Here is a 19620-nt window from a genome sequence, read left to right as displayed (position 1 = left end):
GTTCGGTGTTTTCTGAACACCACTTGGACTTTCTTACCTACCATGTCTTTTAGAAATGCTTTCTCATTCAATGAGTGAATGGTTAAACAAATAAATTCCATGGTACATTTATGGGATACTACTCAACAATACAAGGAGCAAACTAACCCTTCAATGCTTAATCAAAGTTCTATTGCTACCTGTTCATGTATTAAAACTTTTTTGATTAATGTGGAGAAGTTCATCTCTGAACTCTTCCTCTGAACTACCCGCCACTGCCTCACACACCTTAAAATTTTTTGGTACCATTCACGCATGTTTATTTTATCTTTTCTGATCAAATTTCTCATTCTTTAGGACTTTTTTTAGGATTATAGACATTTGTAGGTCATTTTCCCCCATTGTATTCACACAGCAAACCAGTGAGGGTAGGCAGTGATGGGCTTATAATTGACATTTTTTGGTGGAAGAAGCTAAGGTGTTCTAAGGTTCTGTGATTTGCCAGTTGTCACAAGGCTGGTCTTTGGAATCCCCAAATTTAGTGCTGGTCTTTTTTTGCCATCTTCCTGAGAGCAGCAGTCCGGTAGCTTGCACAGTTGTATTGCTAGTGCAGTTCTGGCATTGGGAAGCAGTCAGTGAACCACAGATCAGTAGTTCTCAAAGTATGGTCCCTGCACCAGCATCCCCAGCATCCCCTGGGAACTGTTAGAAATGCAAATCCTCAGACCCACCCAAAACCTACTGAATCAGACATTGTAGGGTGGGGCCCAGCAACCTGTGTTTTAACAAGTCCTCCAGGTGATTCTGATGCCAGCTCAAGCTTGAGAAGCACTGGCCTCGGTAATCATGAAACATACTTCCTGCTTTTTTCTAAGTCTGAAAATCTTTTCTAAGTTGGTACTGCATGGTGGAAGGCAGGAACACCCCGACACCCCTTTCAATGATCACTTCTCATGCAGCTAACTGACAGCAAGGATAGCAAGGGAGGTCAGTTCACCAAAATGTTGCAATTGCATGTGCATTTTCTGAAATGAAGTTAATGAAGCCTTTGTCTTTCAACATAAGGATCAAAGACCAGAAATCCCTTCTTATGTTACCTTGGATTTCCCCCCAATTAAATAACCTTTACCTTCCCACAGGAGAATGAGGTAGATTAGTTAGGACTTAAGTAGGGGTAGAATTCATAGTATGCGTTTCTCACAGATGAAATTAATAAATGAATGAATAAATGAACGAATCCACTTGAACGTCACCTATGCAGTATCTAGTATTGAGCAGGCCCTGGAGTGGTCTTTATTAATAGAGGACACAAACAGGTAGACATATACTTACAATACAATATCATATGGACAATAACAATTAAGCACAAGATATGAAGTGATGTGGAGAAGGGAATAGTGGCCTGTGTGTGCATGCTTGTGTGCACTTGCATGCATGCGTGTGTGTGTTTGTGTGTGCATGCATGTGCGTATGTGTGTGTGTCTTGTGTAAGGCAGGATGGGTTCAGGGAGAGGTGTTCAGGATTTCACAGAGGAGGACATTCTTGAGCTGGATTTTAAGATCAATCAGCTCAGCAGGAAGACAAGGAAGAGAAGAAGATTCCAGGCACACTGAATAGAATGTGTAAACTTAAGGGGACGTGAAATAACATGAACAGCAAATAGGGAGCCACAAGTGGTTTGGTGTTGGTGCAGTCCAGAGTGTTTAGGAACAGCTGACAATGAGACCAAATAAGGAGCCAGGAGGCAGATTATGCTATGAATGAGCACTATTCCCTTCTCATCACTTCATACTTGTGCTTAATTCTGTTATTGTCCATAACAGAATTGTATGTTATTACAATATAGTAACATTATATTGTAAGTATATGTCTACCTGTTTGCATCTTCTGTTAATAAACAGCATTCCAGTACCTTCTCAGTACTAGACACTGCATTGATGATGGCAAGGTCAGAAAGGTAGACAGGACATGTTAAAGGCTCTCAGAGAGTTCTTGCAAAAAAGAAATCCATTTAATTTTATTATAATTTTCACATTTACTTGATTATAGGAATCTTTTTTTCAACGACACTGGACCCAGTGTTTCGTGATGTGTACACTTTGGGAGACCCTAGCCAATGGATCAAAAGCTAACTCCTTAGCAGCACATTCATAGCATGATCTGCGTCCTGACTCCTTCCTGTTGTGTGTGTTTAGAAAACCAAAGATGGGGATCCAAAAGGCATAGGAAGTTTTCTGATGAGCCTCCTCAACATCTTAAGTTCCTCAGAAATGGACTTTGGACGTTGCCACTCTGCAATTTGTGGCCTGGTTGCCGAGGGTACATTCCTTTCCTAGGAAGCCCATGTGCAATGCAATGTGTGGTCATCTGTATTTTAGCTAGTTCTTCTCGCAGTTAGAAGAGGTTGAAGGTCCAGGAGAAGAGAGCTGTCCTCCAGGCCATGCCCTACCAGGATGGACAGTGTCTTGTTCTATTTGGGCTGCTGTAACAGAACACCATAGAATGGGTGGCTTGTGACCAACAGAAATTTTATTTCTCATAGTTCTAGATGCTGGAAGTCCAAGATCAAGGCATCAGCAGATTCAGTGTCTCGTGATAGCCTCCTTCCTGATTCATAGATGGCTGTCTTCTTGCTGTGTCCTCATATGGTAGAATAAGCAAGGATGCTCTCTGTAGTCTCTTTTATAAGGGTGCTAATCCTGTTCATGAGGGCTTCACCCTCATGACCTAATTATACCTCTTGTAGGCCCCACCTCCAAGTACCAACATATTGGCAGTTAGGATTTAACATGTGAATTTTGGGGGGACACAAACATTCAGTCTATGGCAAACCAACTCCTCACCCAATAGACAAGGCTCTGCACTGCAGGATATTGGGGCATCTGTGGCTCTCCTCACAGCATGGTCCTCAGGGCCTGTAGAGAAATGCATTCTAGCCTTTCCTCTCTGGCTCGCGTGAGCTGGCCTAAGGGTACTGTTTGCAGGGAAAATATTATGCTGAGCACCCCCGAGAGAAAATGAAGTCATTGCTTGCCTGAGAGTGATTTATTCGTTCATTAATAACATGTTTGCTATCTTTCCAATGATAAATTAGGTCCTTACGGCAAACGTTTTTGTTCCTAACCTGGCTCAAAGGAGAGGGCTGTGCATCACTAACAGGCTGTCAGTTTTCCTGGTGTTCATGTTGGGTCAACTGACAAATCCTTCAAACTCATCATTAGCTGAAGTATCTTTGAACTTTATTCTTGGGCTGTCTAATTGTCATATGATATGAAGCAGACCTCTAGAACGGGTTGCTTTATAACTAGCAATGTAGCCTTTGAAGGAGGTACAATATGCAAAAGAAATTATGTGAGAAAAAAATCTAACACCTCTATTGAAGTTACTACACAAGGTCTAGATATAGGCGTTGTAAAATGAAATCTGAGGTCATAAACATGCTTCACACATCTGGAATCTTGCCTGTGGCAGATATTCTAAAACTTGAGATGCTATATTAAAGCAAGGAAAAGAACATTTATTGAATACCTACTAAGTGTTAGGCTTTTTCACACTTTACCTCATTACAGCAACCTTGTTAGCTGACGTTATTTATTATAAATTTACAAAATAAATAGCTTGAACAAAGTTAAGATTCAAACTTCAGCCTTCTGACATGGAATCTGATCATTTTCTGAGTGCTTATTGCTGCCACTACAAGCCAAATATATCAAAGAATTTACTGGGAACACCAAATACTTTCACCTGGGCCAGAGGAACGATTCTAGTTTCTCAGCATTCATGAGAAAAACTCTTTGCCCTATGTGGGTGGACTGGTGGAGGGCTCTGAGGTGAGCCTGGGAGCTGGGTTTTAGAATAATGCTCTGCGTCCAGTGGATGCTTTTAAAATGAATGCTGACTGACATGGCTATTTACAATTCAGTTGTTGATTGGGTTATGACTCTTAATTCTCCTCTGATATCTTTTCTTACTTCTGTGCTAGAAGATAAAGAACCAGGATTTTTAAAGTCTTGCCATTTAGCTAAGAGAAGCAATCTTCTTTCAAGTAATTTACCTAATTTGTATTGTTATTAGAAATCAATGAAATGATTTCTTCCTTTCTTAGATGGACTGTTTACATTTCTGCCTACATCACCCATCAACTTCCTCATTGGGGTACCCTTGAGCTCAATAAATTGTGATACTCTTCCCATTGCCAAGCACATGTTCAGTAGCCCTGGTGCTCATGAGTGCTGCTCACTTTGTAGTTCTCCAACTTCCTGGCTCCTGTGGTTGGGTGGGGTATGTGGCCACTTCTGGCCCAGTGGGTTGGGGGTGGGAGTGATATGTGTCACTTGTACATCAGAGCATTTAATTATTGGTGCTAGAGTCTTTAGAGCTTTCTCTTTTTTTCTGGAGCAATGACTTCCAATGTTCTAGAAGATGCTGGCTGACTTCTTGCTCATCTTGGGTCCCTGAGTGATTTTGTTGAGTAGAGAGCTTTTCTGACATCCTGTGATCAACTTGTACTCTGAACTAGAAAGAAACATTTATTGTCTTAAGACACTGAGATCCTGGGTTTTTTCTTATCACAATAGACTATTTTGATAGATACAAGAATTGTTTACTGAATGGAAACTTTCAGTAAACTTATAGTTTCTGTTCTCACCACTGTAAGTCCTAATAAATCTTACTACATTGTAAATCCTAATAGAATCTTTTCAGTTCTTATTCATTTGTATAATTATATTGCGTTTGGCCTGCTAACTTCTAGCGCCATATTTTGTCCACCCCTCACCTTTTTTTTTAAAAGCAAATTCATCTGCTTATGTGATTTCAACTATTACCTATATTTATAGCAAAACAGCATGATGTGTGTGAAAGAATACTAGATTTGAAGATAGATAGACCTAAATTCCAGTTCTGACTCTATCACTTCATAGAGACCTTGTTAAACTGCTTAAACTGTCTCAGTTCTCTCATCTGTACAGTGGGAGTGATGATGACAGTCATGCCTGTTTCACCAGGTCACCTGTGAGAATCAGATGAGAGAACAACTTTTGTAAACTGTAAAGAATTTTTCACATGGGAGGAAGTGTTTTAGAGGAATTCAGAACCTCCATCCAGCAAAGCTTCTTCCCTGAACTTCCTCATGTTCAGGATCTACCTTGCATGGCTGTGTCCTCATTAAGATGACTCGCCTCCACATCCGTGCTCATCTACTTTGTTGTGGCTGCATTTTCATCATCAGCTCTTTGTCCCCAGGGCTCACCCCACCCTCTCTCCCTATGGCCAGTCTTTATTTTTCTGTCACTTTTTCCTGATGATTCACCTTCAGCAGGCTTCCTGGATGTCAGATGCTTCAACCTGGTAACCATCTCTAGGCAGTGCCCTAAAGGCTTATGCTGCAATTGCAACAGCCAAACTCAGATGTACATCTCCTTCTGAAACAGAGCAGGACCCTGGGGTCCTTGCCCCTCCCCGCCATGTCCTCAGCCTGCCTTTTGTCTGTGGAAAAACTTTAGCCAAAGAATAAGTTTAATCAGAGAAGTGAGAAAATGCAGAAACAGAGGAAAACAGTCAAAGGAGACCAAATAATAATAGTTTAGTCATTAAGCATAGTCAAGGACCTTTAGTTTCTCCTTAAGGGCTACAGATAACATTCTGAGCCATATCCTGTGAGCTGTCTTATAGATACTGAAACCCCCACTGGGTGGAAGAAGTTAACTACATGATGACCAGGCTGTAGCCATGACATAAGCTACCACAATTCCAAGAATTGGCCTCAAAGAAATGGAAGCAAACCGACCCTGGAACTGAAGATTAACTGTACCTAACACAATCAAGATGACGCTGGTCAGACCACCGATGACCAATTTCAAGATGACTGTCAGAGCGGACTGTATTGTTTCTGCATGTAGCCCCCTCACTGTGTCTATAAAAACTTTTGCCCCCTGATTGTCAGGCCCTCCATTGTCCAAAGGAGTCAGCCTTTGGACAGGCGTTCACCCTCCCCCTACCCTGGTTGCTGGCATCCAGAATAAAGCCAACTTTCCTTTCCACCAACCTGGCCTCTTTATTGGCTTTTGAACGGCGAGCAGCCGGACCCCACTTTCCATTACACTTCAAGTTCTCACTCCTTTGACCCAACTTACTCCCAGCAGTGAAAACAAATTTCCCCAAGCCTCACTTAACTTGTGTCACTTCACTCCTCAGATTAAACACTTGTTCCCAGGTGCCTCTTTAAAATAAGATGCACATGTGTGCACACACGATTTTTGTGGCTACTACAAGAGTGACTCATGCTTGATGTGCCAAAATACAGAAAAGCAAATGGAAAAATAAACAGATCACATATTATCAAGTCACTTTAAGATAATCACTAAGAGCATTTCCATCTTTTCTATGCTTCTATATTTTATAAAAATGCTATCAAATAGTATGAAACATACTGTTTCATACCTAGGTTTTTTACCTTAGTAATATATTCTGAACATTTTTTTTAGGTCATTAGGTAGACTAATTCAGTGAATCAATGGCTCCATTGCAGTCAATTGAATAGATTCACCATAACTGACTTATTTAATTCCCTATTGAAAAGCACGGATTGTTTTCTATTATAAATAACACTATAAAATATATTCCTATGCATATATCTTGTGTACATTTATATTTTATACTTTTTTGGGGAAGGGATAATGAATCTGTACAGATAGAATTGCTTGGCTGAAGAGTATATGTGTTTTAAGATTTCTGAGATATATTGCTAATTACCTTTCAAAAAGTGTGTACCAATTTATGTTCTGAGCAGGGTAGAAGAGTGTGAATAGCCAAACACTCTCAGTGAGTTATAGTCTTTGCTAACTTTCTGGCAAACATACCCCATTTTGAGCTTTTAATTTGAATGGTTTTGATTAATAGTAAAGTTGAATATTTGGTCATATATTTACCAACTGTATTTCTTCTTTTGAAAACTGACTCCATATAGTTTCCTCATTTTTATAATGTAGGGCTAACCTTTTTCTCACTTCATTATAAAATCTCTTTAATGAATTAAAGATATTCCTTACCTATCATATATGTTTTATTTAAGTTTTGTATTTTGTCATTTCCTTTTTTTTCTTACAGTATGAAAGTTCTTTATTTTCAGATGGTTCAGTGTATCAGTATTTCCCTTTAAGTTATCAGACTTTGTTATTATGTTTAGGAGGAATATATATATATATTTATATTTCTTTTATGATTTATTTAAAAACGTTAACTCTTGAATCCACCTGTAGTTTATTTTGGACTATGATGTAAGTAAAAGTGTGACTTAATTTACTTTCAAATAGTTAATCTATTAGTTCAACAAAATTTCCCAGGGGAAGTAAATGCTATCCTGTCATTTAATAAATTCTCATACAGTTATACTTGGGACCATTCTTGGGCTTTCTATTCTGTTTCTTTGATCTAGCTTTCTCTTCTGGCACCTATACATCAATATTTTATTTATTGTAGGTTTATAGTAAATTTAAAATCTGATAGAACAAGTTTATCCACATTATTCTTCTTTTTCAATAGTTTCTTATTGGTTATCATGCACTTATTTTTCTAGATGAACTTAGGAATTATTTTCTCAAGTTCCAACAATACCATGGTAATTTTGATGGAAAAAGTAGTAAGTCTGTAAATTAATGTGTAGGCTTACCACCTTTACAAAGTCTGACTTCCCATCCAGGAGCGTGGAATTTCTCTCCACTTATTTAAATCTTCATCTATGCCTCATTGTAAAATTCTGAAATTTAATAAATATTACTTAGGTTTCTTAGTGGTATTTTAATTATTTTGGTTCCTTAGTTTGATGAGATCTTTAAAAAAAATTCTATTTTTTAACTAGTCATTGCTGATTCCAGCAAACTATTTTTAGTGGTTCTAAAATAAATTCTCAAAGACGCAGACGTAGAGAATGGACTTAAGGACACAGGGAGGGGGAAGGGTAAGCTGGGACGAAGTGAGAGAGTGGCGTGGACTTATATGTACTACCAAATGTAAAATAGCTAGTGGGAAGCAGCCGCATAGCACAGGGAGATCATCTCAGTGCTTTGTGACCACCTAGAGGGGTGGGATAGGTAGGGTGGGAGGGAGACACAAGAGGGAGGAGATACAGGGATATATGTATATGTATAGCTGATTTACTTTGTTATAAAGCAGAAACTAACACACCATTGTAAAGCAATTATACTCCAATAAAGATGTTAAAAAAAAAAAAAAGAATCTCAAAAAAAAATTCTCTTGGATTTTTCTAGGAGGAAAATCTTAGCATCTGAAAATAATTATAACCTGATTTCCTCCTTTCAACTATTTCTACCTCTTATTTATTTTTCCTGTCTTATTGCATTGATTAAAACTTACAAAACAAGGTTAAAAATAGGAGTGAGTGTTGGCAGTTCTATCTTATCCCAAGTGTTTTCCAGTTAAGTAGATTACTGGCTGGTGCTTTCAGCTAGTTATCCTTTTTTCATGTTAAAGAAGTAAATTTCAGTTCCCAGTTTTAAAAAAAATCTTGGATGACTATTGAATTTTATCAAATGTCTTTTTGGCAGTTTTACAATGATCATATGGTTTTTCTCCTTTGACCTATTGATGTGATGAATTATGTTAATAAATTTCCTCATATTAAACTATCCTACATTCCTGGAATAAGCTCTACTTAGTCATTCTGTATTATTCTTCAAGTACACGGCTGGATTTGATTTGATAATATTTTATTTAGGAGTTTTGCTTCTATGTTTTTGAGATTAGCCTATAGAGTTTTTTTTTGAGAGGATTATCTGTGCCAGGTTTTGATTTCAGGGTTTTTCTAGCTTTCAAAACTATAATGGGATGGTCTTCATCTTGAATCAGTTAAGTAGCATTCCTAATAGGGACATGTAGGCTCTAAGGATGGTGTGATGGAAAGAACACATGACTGAGAATTAGAAGACAAAGTTTCAATTCCTGTCTCTGCCCCATTAGCTCTATAAATTTGGGCAAATTATTTCACCTTCCTAAACTTCAGTGTCTTTGTCTTTAAAATGGTAGTTAAACCCAGTTTCTGCCCCGAGTACCTTTTGTTGTGACAGTTGAATGAGCAAATGAGAATGGAAGTACTTTGCAGAGGAGAGAAACAACATTCATCGAGTACCTATTGCATGCAAGGTGCTGTGTGTAGCATTTTACATAAATGATGTCATTACTGAGAATCCTAACTATAATCCTCACATACTCTAGTCACAGTGAGGACTCCTTAGAGCCTTGCAGCAGTGGTCCATGGCCAGCATTATCAGCATTACCCGGGGGCATGTTAGGAGTACTGAAATTCCAGCTTTACCATTGAAACAGAGTCCGCATTTTCACAAGAACTGCAGGATGATTTACATTTACATTAAAGTTTGAGAAGCACTGATGGATTCTACATCATAGTTGTACAGATTCCTCAGCATCAGAATAGAAATGCAAATGTAGCATTTACAAATAATTCCAATAATGATTCTTTTGTTCATGGTTCTGATATTCTGGATGAGATGACTTCACCATTGAGACTGTAAACGTTAGTTATTTAGAGCAAATATGAATATGCACACTAATTTCCAATCCAAAGTTGACTGTCCTTGGAACCTGAGTAAAACTGACCGATCCATTGTGAGTTATTTTCTAAAAAGTTCAAAATTAAAAAATAGTTTTAGTGCCTGCAGATGTACTTTTCCCTGGGGAGACTCAATCATACTGCATTCCCATCAATGTGAAGGAATTTTTCAGCTGATCCTAAGCAACCACAGACCATTCACTGGGGTGACGATTACTATGTCATTTTCATCACGAAGATTACACTAGTCACTCCTCTAGCAAGTTTTGACTTCCACCAAGAGCAAAGGGCAGCATCTCTAAGCTTCAGTACACACATTAATATATGTACATGCATGCACACACAAGCTTAGAGAACATCTAAGATTATGGTGGGAACTGAAACCATGGCGACCAAGAGATCAACAAGGATTCTCTCCATGGGAGTTCTGCAGGGATGTGTAATGCAATCAGGGTAACTGTTTGCAGGCTGCGGCTGGCAGTTGCCATGGAGACCGGCAGTTGGGTGAGGGAAACCCTCCTCAGTGACGTGGCCAACAGCTGTTTTATTCCACTGGGTCTTGCATGCAAGCAATTCTTTCACACCCTATGTGAGAGGGAAGCACAGGTGTGTTTTTTGGTATAAGCTAGGAAAGCAGAGGAGGAAGTCCAATGTGAAGATATTCCTAATCATGGCATTCTTCCATGATGGATAAAGTATTTCTTTTGGTCAGAGTTTAAATGGACATTAAAAAAAACTATCCATCATGTCAAGGATGCTATCATTTTAACCCAAAGTGTAGAACTTTCTGTGATTATGAAATAATTTCACTGTGTTAGAACTTCCTTCCCAGTTCAGATATTGTGTCTATAAGGCTTTCTCCAGCTCCTTAGGGCAGAAATAATTGCTTCTGTGGATGTGTGCACTCAGAAATTTGTTTATAAGTCTCTTAGAACATTTTGTAAATTATATTGTAGGTTAGGTATAACCATCATTTCCACTTAACTAGTTCACCTCCCTCTGTTAGCACTTAGGTCTGGGTCCATGGCCTAACCAAGTAAATATGGCCACTGTGCCTAGAACAGTGCCCGACACAAAGCATATTCATGACTGTATTAATTAGGTAATTGCGGTGTAACAAATTGCTACAGACTTAGCAGTTTAAAAAACAAACATTTATTATCTCACAGTTTATGTGGGTTACCTGTTTGGCCCTGGCTTAGCTGGTTCCTTTGCCCAGAGTCTCATTAAACTGCAATCGAGGTGTTGGATGGGCTTCATTTTCATCTGGAGGCTCTACTGGGGAAGAATTTACTTCTAAGATTATCAAGTCATTGGCAGAATTCATTTCTTTGTAGCCTGTAGGAGCTGAGGGCCTCAGTTCTACAGGTTGTTCACAGTTCCATATACATGGTCCTCTCCGTAGGAAGTTCACAACATAGCAGCTTACTTCTTCAAGGCTAGCAGGAGGACAAGAGTGACTCTAGAGAGACAAAGTTTTATTTAGCACAATGTAATCCTGAGAGTCACATCCCATCACCTCTGCCACGTTCTGTTGGTGAGAAGCAAGTCACAGATCCTCCTCACACTCAGGGAGGGGATAATATAAGAGTGTGAGTGCCAGGAGTTGGGGATCACTTTAGGGTCTGTCTGTGATAATGACCCTTTGCAATTTTTCCAATGAACTGGCCATTCAGCTGCACCAGAAACATGAATGCTCCATTTGAGCTTATTAGGATGGGAAAGGAGATATCTACTCATCACAGAACTCTGTTATCATCTATATTCTATTCTTGTGAGAACTGAGTTTCATCACATACAGGATGAGTCCATGTCTCTATAAAAGGCTTTATTTATTATAGTTGCCATTTTTGTAATTAGAAAAAGTTGCAAAATGTCCAACTGGGGTTGTAAATAAAACAAGTATTTCAGAAGAGTTCTAAATGTTTTTACCTGATTCTGTGCAAAATTACCATGGCAGCCATGAGAATGCATCTCTGATTATAGAGAGTATAATTGACTAAGGCCCCCAGCTGCTCTGAAGTTCAGCACTGCAGATCAAACTGTTTCTTCCCACGGGTTGCTCTCCGGCCAGTGAAGAGCCTGGTATGAGATACTAAAAGAGGCCTGTTACTGCACGATGGGGTCTCCCTGATGGGCCTCTTGGCCTTAGGAGTCCCTTCAGTGACCTGGCCAAACTTGCCTTAGGCCTGAATGGCAACCTGAGATACTTCTATCCAGCCTTCTTCTTTCCTTCCCTCTCTCCTTCACTTAGGGCCAGACCCACATCATGGCCAGGTGAGTCTCCCAGCCTCCCGACTCTCTTGCCATTTTTTTCTAGCAGTTGTTTCTCGTGATACATTTCTGACATTTCTGATATAATTCCATCTTTATATCTACTTCTCAGATGACCCAGGCTAACATAGTTATTATTCAGTGCTATGTCTTTGAATAAAGTCCCTCCCTCTCAGCTGACTCCAGGAATGGCATGGGGAGAGGTTGGAAAGAACATGGACATCAGATCTGGAAGACTTGAAGTAAAATATTGGTACTACCTGGATGACCTTGAGTGAGTCACAGTCTCTCTGAGGCTCATTTATTTCATCTGTAGAATGGGAATAACATTAGTAATAATACATTTATGGTAGGGTTAAAATGAAATTGTGCCTAAAAACATAGCTCCCGGAACAGAGTAGGTGCTTAAAAAGTACTGTGTTGATACTTTGCAAGACATAGTAAAGCAGTAATACTTTTTATAAATTGAGAGGGTGTATTGCCATGAGATGCATCTTTCTGTAAACCTCACTAGCGTTTACAAGGTAAACTCTCAGGTACAAGGAATATAGGGAGCCCAGAATCCTTTTCAGGGCATCTTTGTGGGCAAGAAAATTATAAAAGACCAACGAAATCAACATCTTCTTGTGACACAAGCCCATGGAAGGCTGGGCAGGGATGGGAGAGTACAGTGGGGTTTACAGTCAGGGCAGTGGGAAGGAGGGCAGAGCCTGGGGAAGTCTGGAGGGATGGGGCCTGCCAGTCACCATCTCCCATTTTGGTTTAGCAGCAGAAGTCACTATAGGGGTGATGACTGTGCTGCTCACAGGGGCTGGAGAGAAGCCATTCCTGGGGTCTTCTTCTCATTCCCTTTTCCAGTTTAACCTCTACTGTACCTTCCAGGTAGGATTTATGGCTAGATCTAGTGAGATTTCTGTGGTTTCCTTGAACTCCCTCACCCTTTTCCCCTCCCCAATTCTCAACTCACCTAAACGACCTTTACCAGGAAGCAGAGTCCTTCCTTCCACCCTTAGGTACAACCAGAAAAAGTGAGAAGCCTTTGGGGGAAGCATGTGACCCAGATTACAGAACTAGTGTATATACATGTATTGTAGCTGAAAGCCTGGGTTTTGGACTCAAATGGTCTGGCTTTAACACCTTTGCTCCTCTTCCTGTGTGATCCTGGGCAAGCCACTCAGCCTCTCTGAGTCCGATTTCCCTCATCTGTAGAATGAGGTAATGGTCTTTTTCTCTTATGCTATGAGAACTGATGACCTCTTTCCGGGGCTGGCACATGGGATGGTAGATAATGGGGGGAGGCAGGGCCAAGGGTGAGTGGAGTCTAAATATTTATATAACTTTTTAAAGAGGAATTTTGGATCTGTTGTTTCGAGTCTCACAACTGTCTTCTGTTTTTTCCCCCATTTTACAAGGAAACTGAAGTTCAGAGAGGTTAGTTAACTTGCACAAGAGCACACAGCTCAAATGTTGGTGTTGGGATTCCATGTCAGGCCTGACCTGATACCCCTGAGAAAATGCACATGGCAGGGCTTTGTAAGCAGTACAGTCCCAGGGAGATGGACATCATCCCTCCTGTTGCATTTAAACAAAGAAGGCAACTGAAGCCCAGAGAAGTGCAGTGGTTTGCTTAAGCCCACCCAGCTTAGAAGCAATAGAAGGGCCTAGAGCTGGATTTCCCTATTCCTAGAACAGAATCTGTTCTACCCTGGTTGCTGCTTTAAGAGTGCTTTCTAGTCCTGACCCCTACCCTCTGCCCTTCCCCCTTTTCTAATTTTTTAAAAATTAATAAAAGTGAGTCAAGCAATGGCTAATGGGCTCATGAGAGGCTAGGAAAACATACTTGTGAGGCAGTCATAAGATCGCTTTCAGCGAAACACATGATCTTGGTAACAAAAGGAATATAGAAATACATTTCTTTGAATGCTCTTCAACCTAATCAGCCCTGATGCTGCTAAACTGTTCCTGACATTCTCTGGTCCCCCTTCCTTTAAAGCCCCAAATAAAACATAATGAAATAAGCTATAAGCATTTGGGGGTTATTCAACTCTCTGAAGTGCTTGAGGATGCAATTTGTAGGCAAGATGTTAAGGAATTTAAAAAAAATAAATAAAAGCTGGCTGGTGCCAGGCCGGGTTGTACCAATTTCTCCATGGCCCTGTTGCATGTTAGGTATGCATATGGTCCACACATTTTTCAGAAACATACCCCCAGGTGTCAGGACCTATTCTTTAGAGCGTATCAACTAAATGTGGAGAGACGGGTGTGCTGAGGAAATGAAAAATAAAACCCCAGCTGCTCCTTAGAACATTGCTGTAATTTGGAGGCTCGGCATAGGCTGCAATGTTCTTGTCTAGAGCCCAACAGATGCAGTACCCTAAAAGGTGAGCTCCTCTGGGGCTGGACTCTGGGCACTGGCTTGTTGTCCCCTGGCCCAGCATGGGGCCCAGCACAGAGCAGGGTCTCTGGGAGCTCGAGGTGAATAAATGAATAGGCGAGTGAGGCTAGCAATTAAATTGGTATTAAGAGAGAAAAGGCCCTTTAGAAGAAGCTGATTAAAATAACCCGTGATCCCAACCCACTTTTCCCTTAGCCAATTCCTGCCTAAAAACCCACCGCCATTTTAAAGAGTTGGCTGGCATGTGTGGTGAAAGAAGGGGTGAGGAGTGATCCAGGGAGATTTGGGTGTATGACCATCAGGATTGCATTTGAGCCCTTTCTTTTCTAATGTAGCAGTTGTAGAGCAGTTAGGGCCATGCTTGGCACACAGTAGGCATACATTTCATTCATTCAGCTTACAATGTGCCAGACCTAATGTCAAAGGCTAGTGGTGAAAAAGTCAGTACCCTCAAGGAGCTCAAAGTTGAGTGGGTTTGGAGAACTTTACTATCATTATTGAATTCTCTTGATAACTGCTTTAAGGCAGATATTATTTCTCTTCCTTGAGTGATAAGGAAGTCAAGCTTCGGAGAAGCTCCATGGTCAGGGCCCAGCCCTGTAACCCGAAGTGCTGGTACCTCAAATGGAACACTGCATCAGAGGTTACCAATGGGCAGCTCACAGCTCAGTTCTGTCACAGCACATGTTTTGTTTGGGCTGTCAATTGTTTGTGGAGAAAGAAAATATGGAATGGGAATGCCTTTAGACAGAGCATGTGCTTCCCAGTTCATGTGGTCCCTCCACACCCAAGTTCTAACCTGTGGGCAGCTGAGTGTGTAATCCCAGCTCAGATTTACTGTTTCTACACCCAGTGCTCTTTCCAGTGGGCTTAGGGATATCTTATCTGCCTTTGACAGGGCCTACACCTGCACTACTCATCTCTCTGGGTCTTCTCTGATGTAGTGCTGATGGTTACTGCTATCTTTCTTACAGTTTCTTCAACACCATGGACTGATTATTAGCTTTGGATTGAACAGACCAGACCACCTGTGGCAAGCACAGATTCTGGTATAGTTCCTGGACTTTTCTGGGGGCAGGAATGATGGTGGTGGTGGTGATGGAAGGGGGGACATTGTATAGCACAGACTTGGCACATACTAGATGGTTGGTCAGTGTTTCCCAAATAAACAAAAAATATTCTGAAGCTAGCCTGCCTCTTCCAATAGCTCCAATTTTAAAAAGTTTTTCTTTTTTTCTTTTTAAAGTAAGGAGCATTGGTAGGCTATATTCAGTTCACTTTCCTCATTTCTTTTATGGAAAGGGTGGGCAGCTGGTATTACATCCTCTAAAATGTTTCCATGCTGAGGTAATCTATTCCATTTAATGTAGTGTGTGGAGCTTTGGGGTCTCCATCAATCACTGGGAAATGAGCTGAAGAAAATGCAAATCTTTATCCAGAAAATCACATTGGTCTTGGGTGCCCACACTAGGCCTGACTTGAGCTGTCTTGGATGTGGGCAGGTATTGAATCTGGTCCAGAAATGTCTTCGGAGGAGGCAGGGCCTCCCTGAAATCATAAAGAGGGAAGGCCCATTGCCTGTGCTGTAATTGATAGCACAACTTGTCTGCCCTTTTTTCACTTAGGTGACTTAATAAGGAGATGAATGAGTTCCAGCCCTTGTCCAGAGCTCATTGAATATATAAGATGCCCAGTGGGCCATAATTGGTCAAGTTGAGGTGGAATAGCCTGATGCATGAGAGTGCGGATTCGAAGACAGACTGCCTGGGTTAGAATCCTGGTTCTACCAGTTATAAGCTCTAAGGTTCGGGTACATTAATGGCTCTGTGCCTCAGTTTCCTTACCTGTAAAATGGGGACAATAATAGCACCTACCACATAGGGTTTGTTTATTTTAATTTTTATTATTATTTTTATTGGTGTATAATTGATTTACAATGTTGTGTTAGTTTCAGGTGTACAACAAAGTGAATCAGTTATACATATACATATATCCACTCTTATTTTAGATTCTTTTCCCATATAGGCCATTACAGTTTTTGAGGATTTAATTAACTATTACACAGAAGTGGCTTAGAACAGTGCCTGGCATGTAATAAGCACTCAATGTCTGTAGCTATCAATCTTTCAAAATCCCCCAAGCCCACCCCTGAATTAGGCCTGATCTACAGAAAGCAACCAACTTTCAGTCATCCAGCTTTGATCCTGTCCTTTTAGTTGACAGGAGTTGATGCAAGAATAGTGTTTCTATTCTTTATAAATGGCAGTTGGAGATGGCTTCATTATCCATACAGTGTTCTTGCAGAAAGACACCTATCTCTGACTATGGATATGTTTGCTTTCTGTTGACAAAAAATGAGTGATGTTACTGTGTTTTCTTTTTGCCTTTTTGTCAGGAAACCTAGAACATTAACCACTGCTTATCTTGAGTGCCCCAGAGCGTCTGTTTCTTCCATTTCCTTCAAATGGATATTTATCTTAGACTAGAGCTTCTTAATTTTTCAATGGCACCACTAAAAATAGCCAAGAATAGTGACTGAGGGGAATTTGGACATTATAGTCTTAAGAGTTCAGAAGCCTGAATTCTCTTTCAAATTTTGTATTTTAACTTGAAAATGTATACATATTTTGAACTTGAGCGCATTCCATATCTGTGTTTGTTTTAGTGTTCAGTCAGTGTTTTGAATTATCAATCTTTAAGTAGAAGGCACACCTCTGAATTTATGACTCCTTGTGAAGCCATTAGTGCTGTTCATCAAGGAACACTTGATGAACCCCTTCCAGGCTCATAGTAGGACTGCATGTCCCGGTCAGCCTGAAGTCAGGTGTGACCCTGTGACTAGCTTGGCCAAACGAAGCACATTAGCTCTGGGCAGTGCACAGTTTGCCACACTGCTTTGCTGTGGAGAGGTAGAAGCTCGGGCTGAGAGGAAGCCTCTGTCAGCTGCGTCCCCAAGGGACTGATGAGCCACATTCTTCTACTGGATTGGGCTGGACGGGCTGGATGGACAAGAGGTAAATGCTGTTGTTAATAGCCACTGAGTGTTCAGGGCTCTTTGTCATCACTGTACGATGCAGCCCATCCTGACACACACCTTCCTCATCCCCTTTAGCGCCCATCAAGTTTCTGAAGGGAAGCGTGTCCTCCATTTTGAAAGTGTGGCCTCCAATATCTTGCCTAAAACAGTACACTTTGGAAGATGAGGAATACAGATGAGAAATGGAAAAGTTCAAATGCTGGATTCCCACTCCCCCATTTTCTGGAAAGATTGTTTTTCTTACTCTTTAAAATATAGCAAATAGTGTGAAATTTGTGACTCCTTCTCAGATTTAGAGTCTCAATATATAGACTAAAATCAACTTATTATTTGTTAATTTTGGGGATGTATCACTCTTTAACAGTTATGTATTTACTAAATGCCCAGGGCTATGTACTGTATCTGAAAGTATGAATGGTAAGTTTATGTTGAGCCATAAACATTTGATTGGTGGATTTTGGTTGAAGTATCATGCCTAAATATAGTGGGCACTTGGTAAATGGTATGGTGAATGAGTATACTTTCATTAACCTAATAGTGAAAACTCACAGACCCTTCTTCACCTGTTTATATCTCACTTGGGCATTGATTTCATTTTGTCATTTTGTTTTATAGCTTGCTGTTGATATGTTAGTCCCTCCGACTAAAATACTAACTCTTTTATGCAGGAACTAGATCATTTCATCTCTGAGTCTTCCAATGGGGATAAGCATAATTTCTGCACACAGCAGGTGTTCAATAAATGCTTGCTGAATTGAATTGAGTTAGGTGATAAATTAGTGTTGTTTAGAAACCAAGGATACTGCAGTGTGTCCTGACATTATAAATGGATTCCCTTTGTACTAACTCTAATTCTCAGCTAGAGCTCACTCCTGTTTCTCTGGCAGAAACTTCTCACTGTGGTCAGTATGGTCCCTGAGGCCTATTACATGGGCAAACTACAGCAGCAGTCTGACTTTTACTGTCTCCCTTTCTTCAGCCATCAAATGAAAATGGCCCCAGCTCCTCATTTATGAAGTGCTACAGGATTCCTCTGCCACAGCTGGTAGGATCAAAGCAACTATCAGGAATTTACACATGTCTAAAGCATCTGAGGAACCAGTTGACCAATTTGCATAAAAAACTTGCCTTCCTGGAACTTCGGGACGAAGTTAGGAGAAAGATAAATGAGAGATGTGGGAAAGGTAAGAGACCCAGAAACATCAGAATCTAGGTGCTTTGGTTGTCTATTGCCACGTAACAAACCACCCTAAAACTTAGTGACTTAAGAAAACAAAATGTTATTGTCTTTCACAGTCTGTGGGTTGCCTTGGCTCAGGTGGGTCCTTTACATTTGGGTCTCTTATGTGGCTTTGTGTGATAGCAGCTAGGGCCGGAGTCAGCTGAGTGCTTGAGTGGGTTGGCCTCTGAGATGACTTCTCCACACACATCTGGTGCCTCAGCTGTATGGCTAGAATGGTTAGAGGCTGGCCAGGTCTCTCTCCTCCACATGACTAGTTTAGACTTCCTCCTTGCATGGCAGTCTGAGAGAAGTAGGACTTCTTACATAGCATCTGGCTTCCCTTAGAGCAGGGTTTCTTGACCTTGGTGCTGTTGACATTTTGGGCTACTTTGTTGTGGGGAGTTGTCCTGTGCACTGTAGGATGCTTAGCAGCATTCCTGGCCTCCATCCATTAGATGCCAGTAGTATATCCCCCACTCCCACCCCCATGCTGTGACATTAAAAAACATCTCTAGACATTGCCAAATGTCACCTGGGAAGCAAAATGATCTCGGGCTGAGAACCACTGCCTTAGAGTGAGTGTTGCAAGAAACCCAGGTGGAGGTTGCAGGGCTTCTTATGACCTAGCCTTGGAGGTTAGGCAGAGGCATTTGTGTTCTGCTGGTCCAAAGTGAGCCCCAGGGCCAGCCCAGATTCAAGGAGAGAGGACCGTACAAGAGCATAAATACAAGGATACAGGGTTCGTTGGTGGGGGAGTCACCTTTGGAGACTAGGAGTTTGTTAACAGTTTACTCATGGAAACAATGTTCCAGGGTTCTTCTTATGCTTCTTGTCAGCTCCTTTTAACGATTCTCTGCTGTATGCTCACGTTGTCCCCATTTCTGTGAGAGGCACCGGATAAAACGACACGTAAGTCATGGTTCCTGTTCCTGAGAATATTGGAGGCCATTTGGGGAGACAGATTCAAAACCAGATATTTTCAACACGACACGGTATATGATGGCACACAGAGAATGAAAGGTGTGAAAGGAGCATGGGAGAGGGGTGCTTATTCTAACGTGGGAGTTCATACACGGCTTCCTGGAGGAGGTAACACCTGAGCCGAGACTTGAAAGATGAGTGAATC

The sequence above is a fragment of the Balaenoptera musculus genome, chromosome 6, assembly GCF_009873245.2.
Source record: "Balaenoptera musculus isolate JJ_BM4_2016_0621 chromosome 6, mBalMus1.pri.v3, whole genome shotgun sequence".
NCBI lineage: Eukaryota > Metazoa > Chordata > Mammalia > Artiodactyla > Balaenopteridae > Balaenoptera > Balaenoptera musculus.
The sequence above is the reverse complement of the archived record's forward strand: the minus strand, read 5'-3'. Positions refer to the sequence as shown.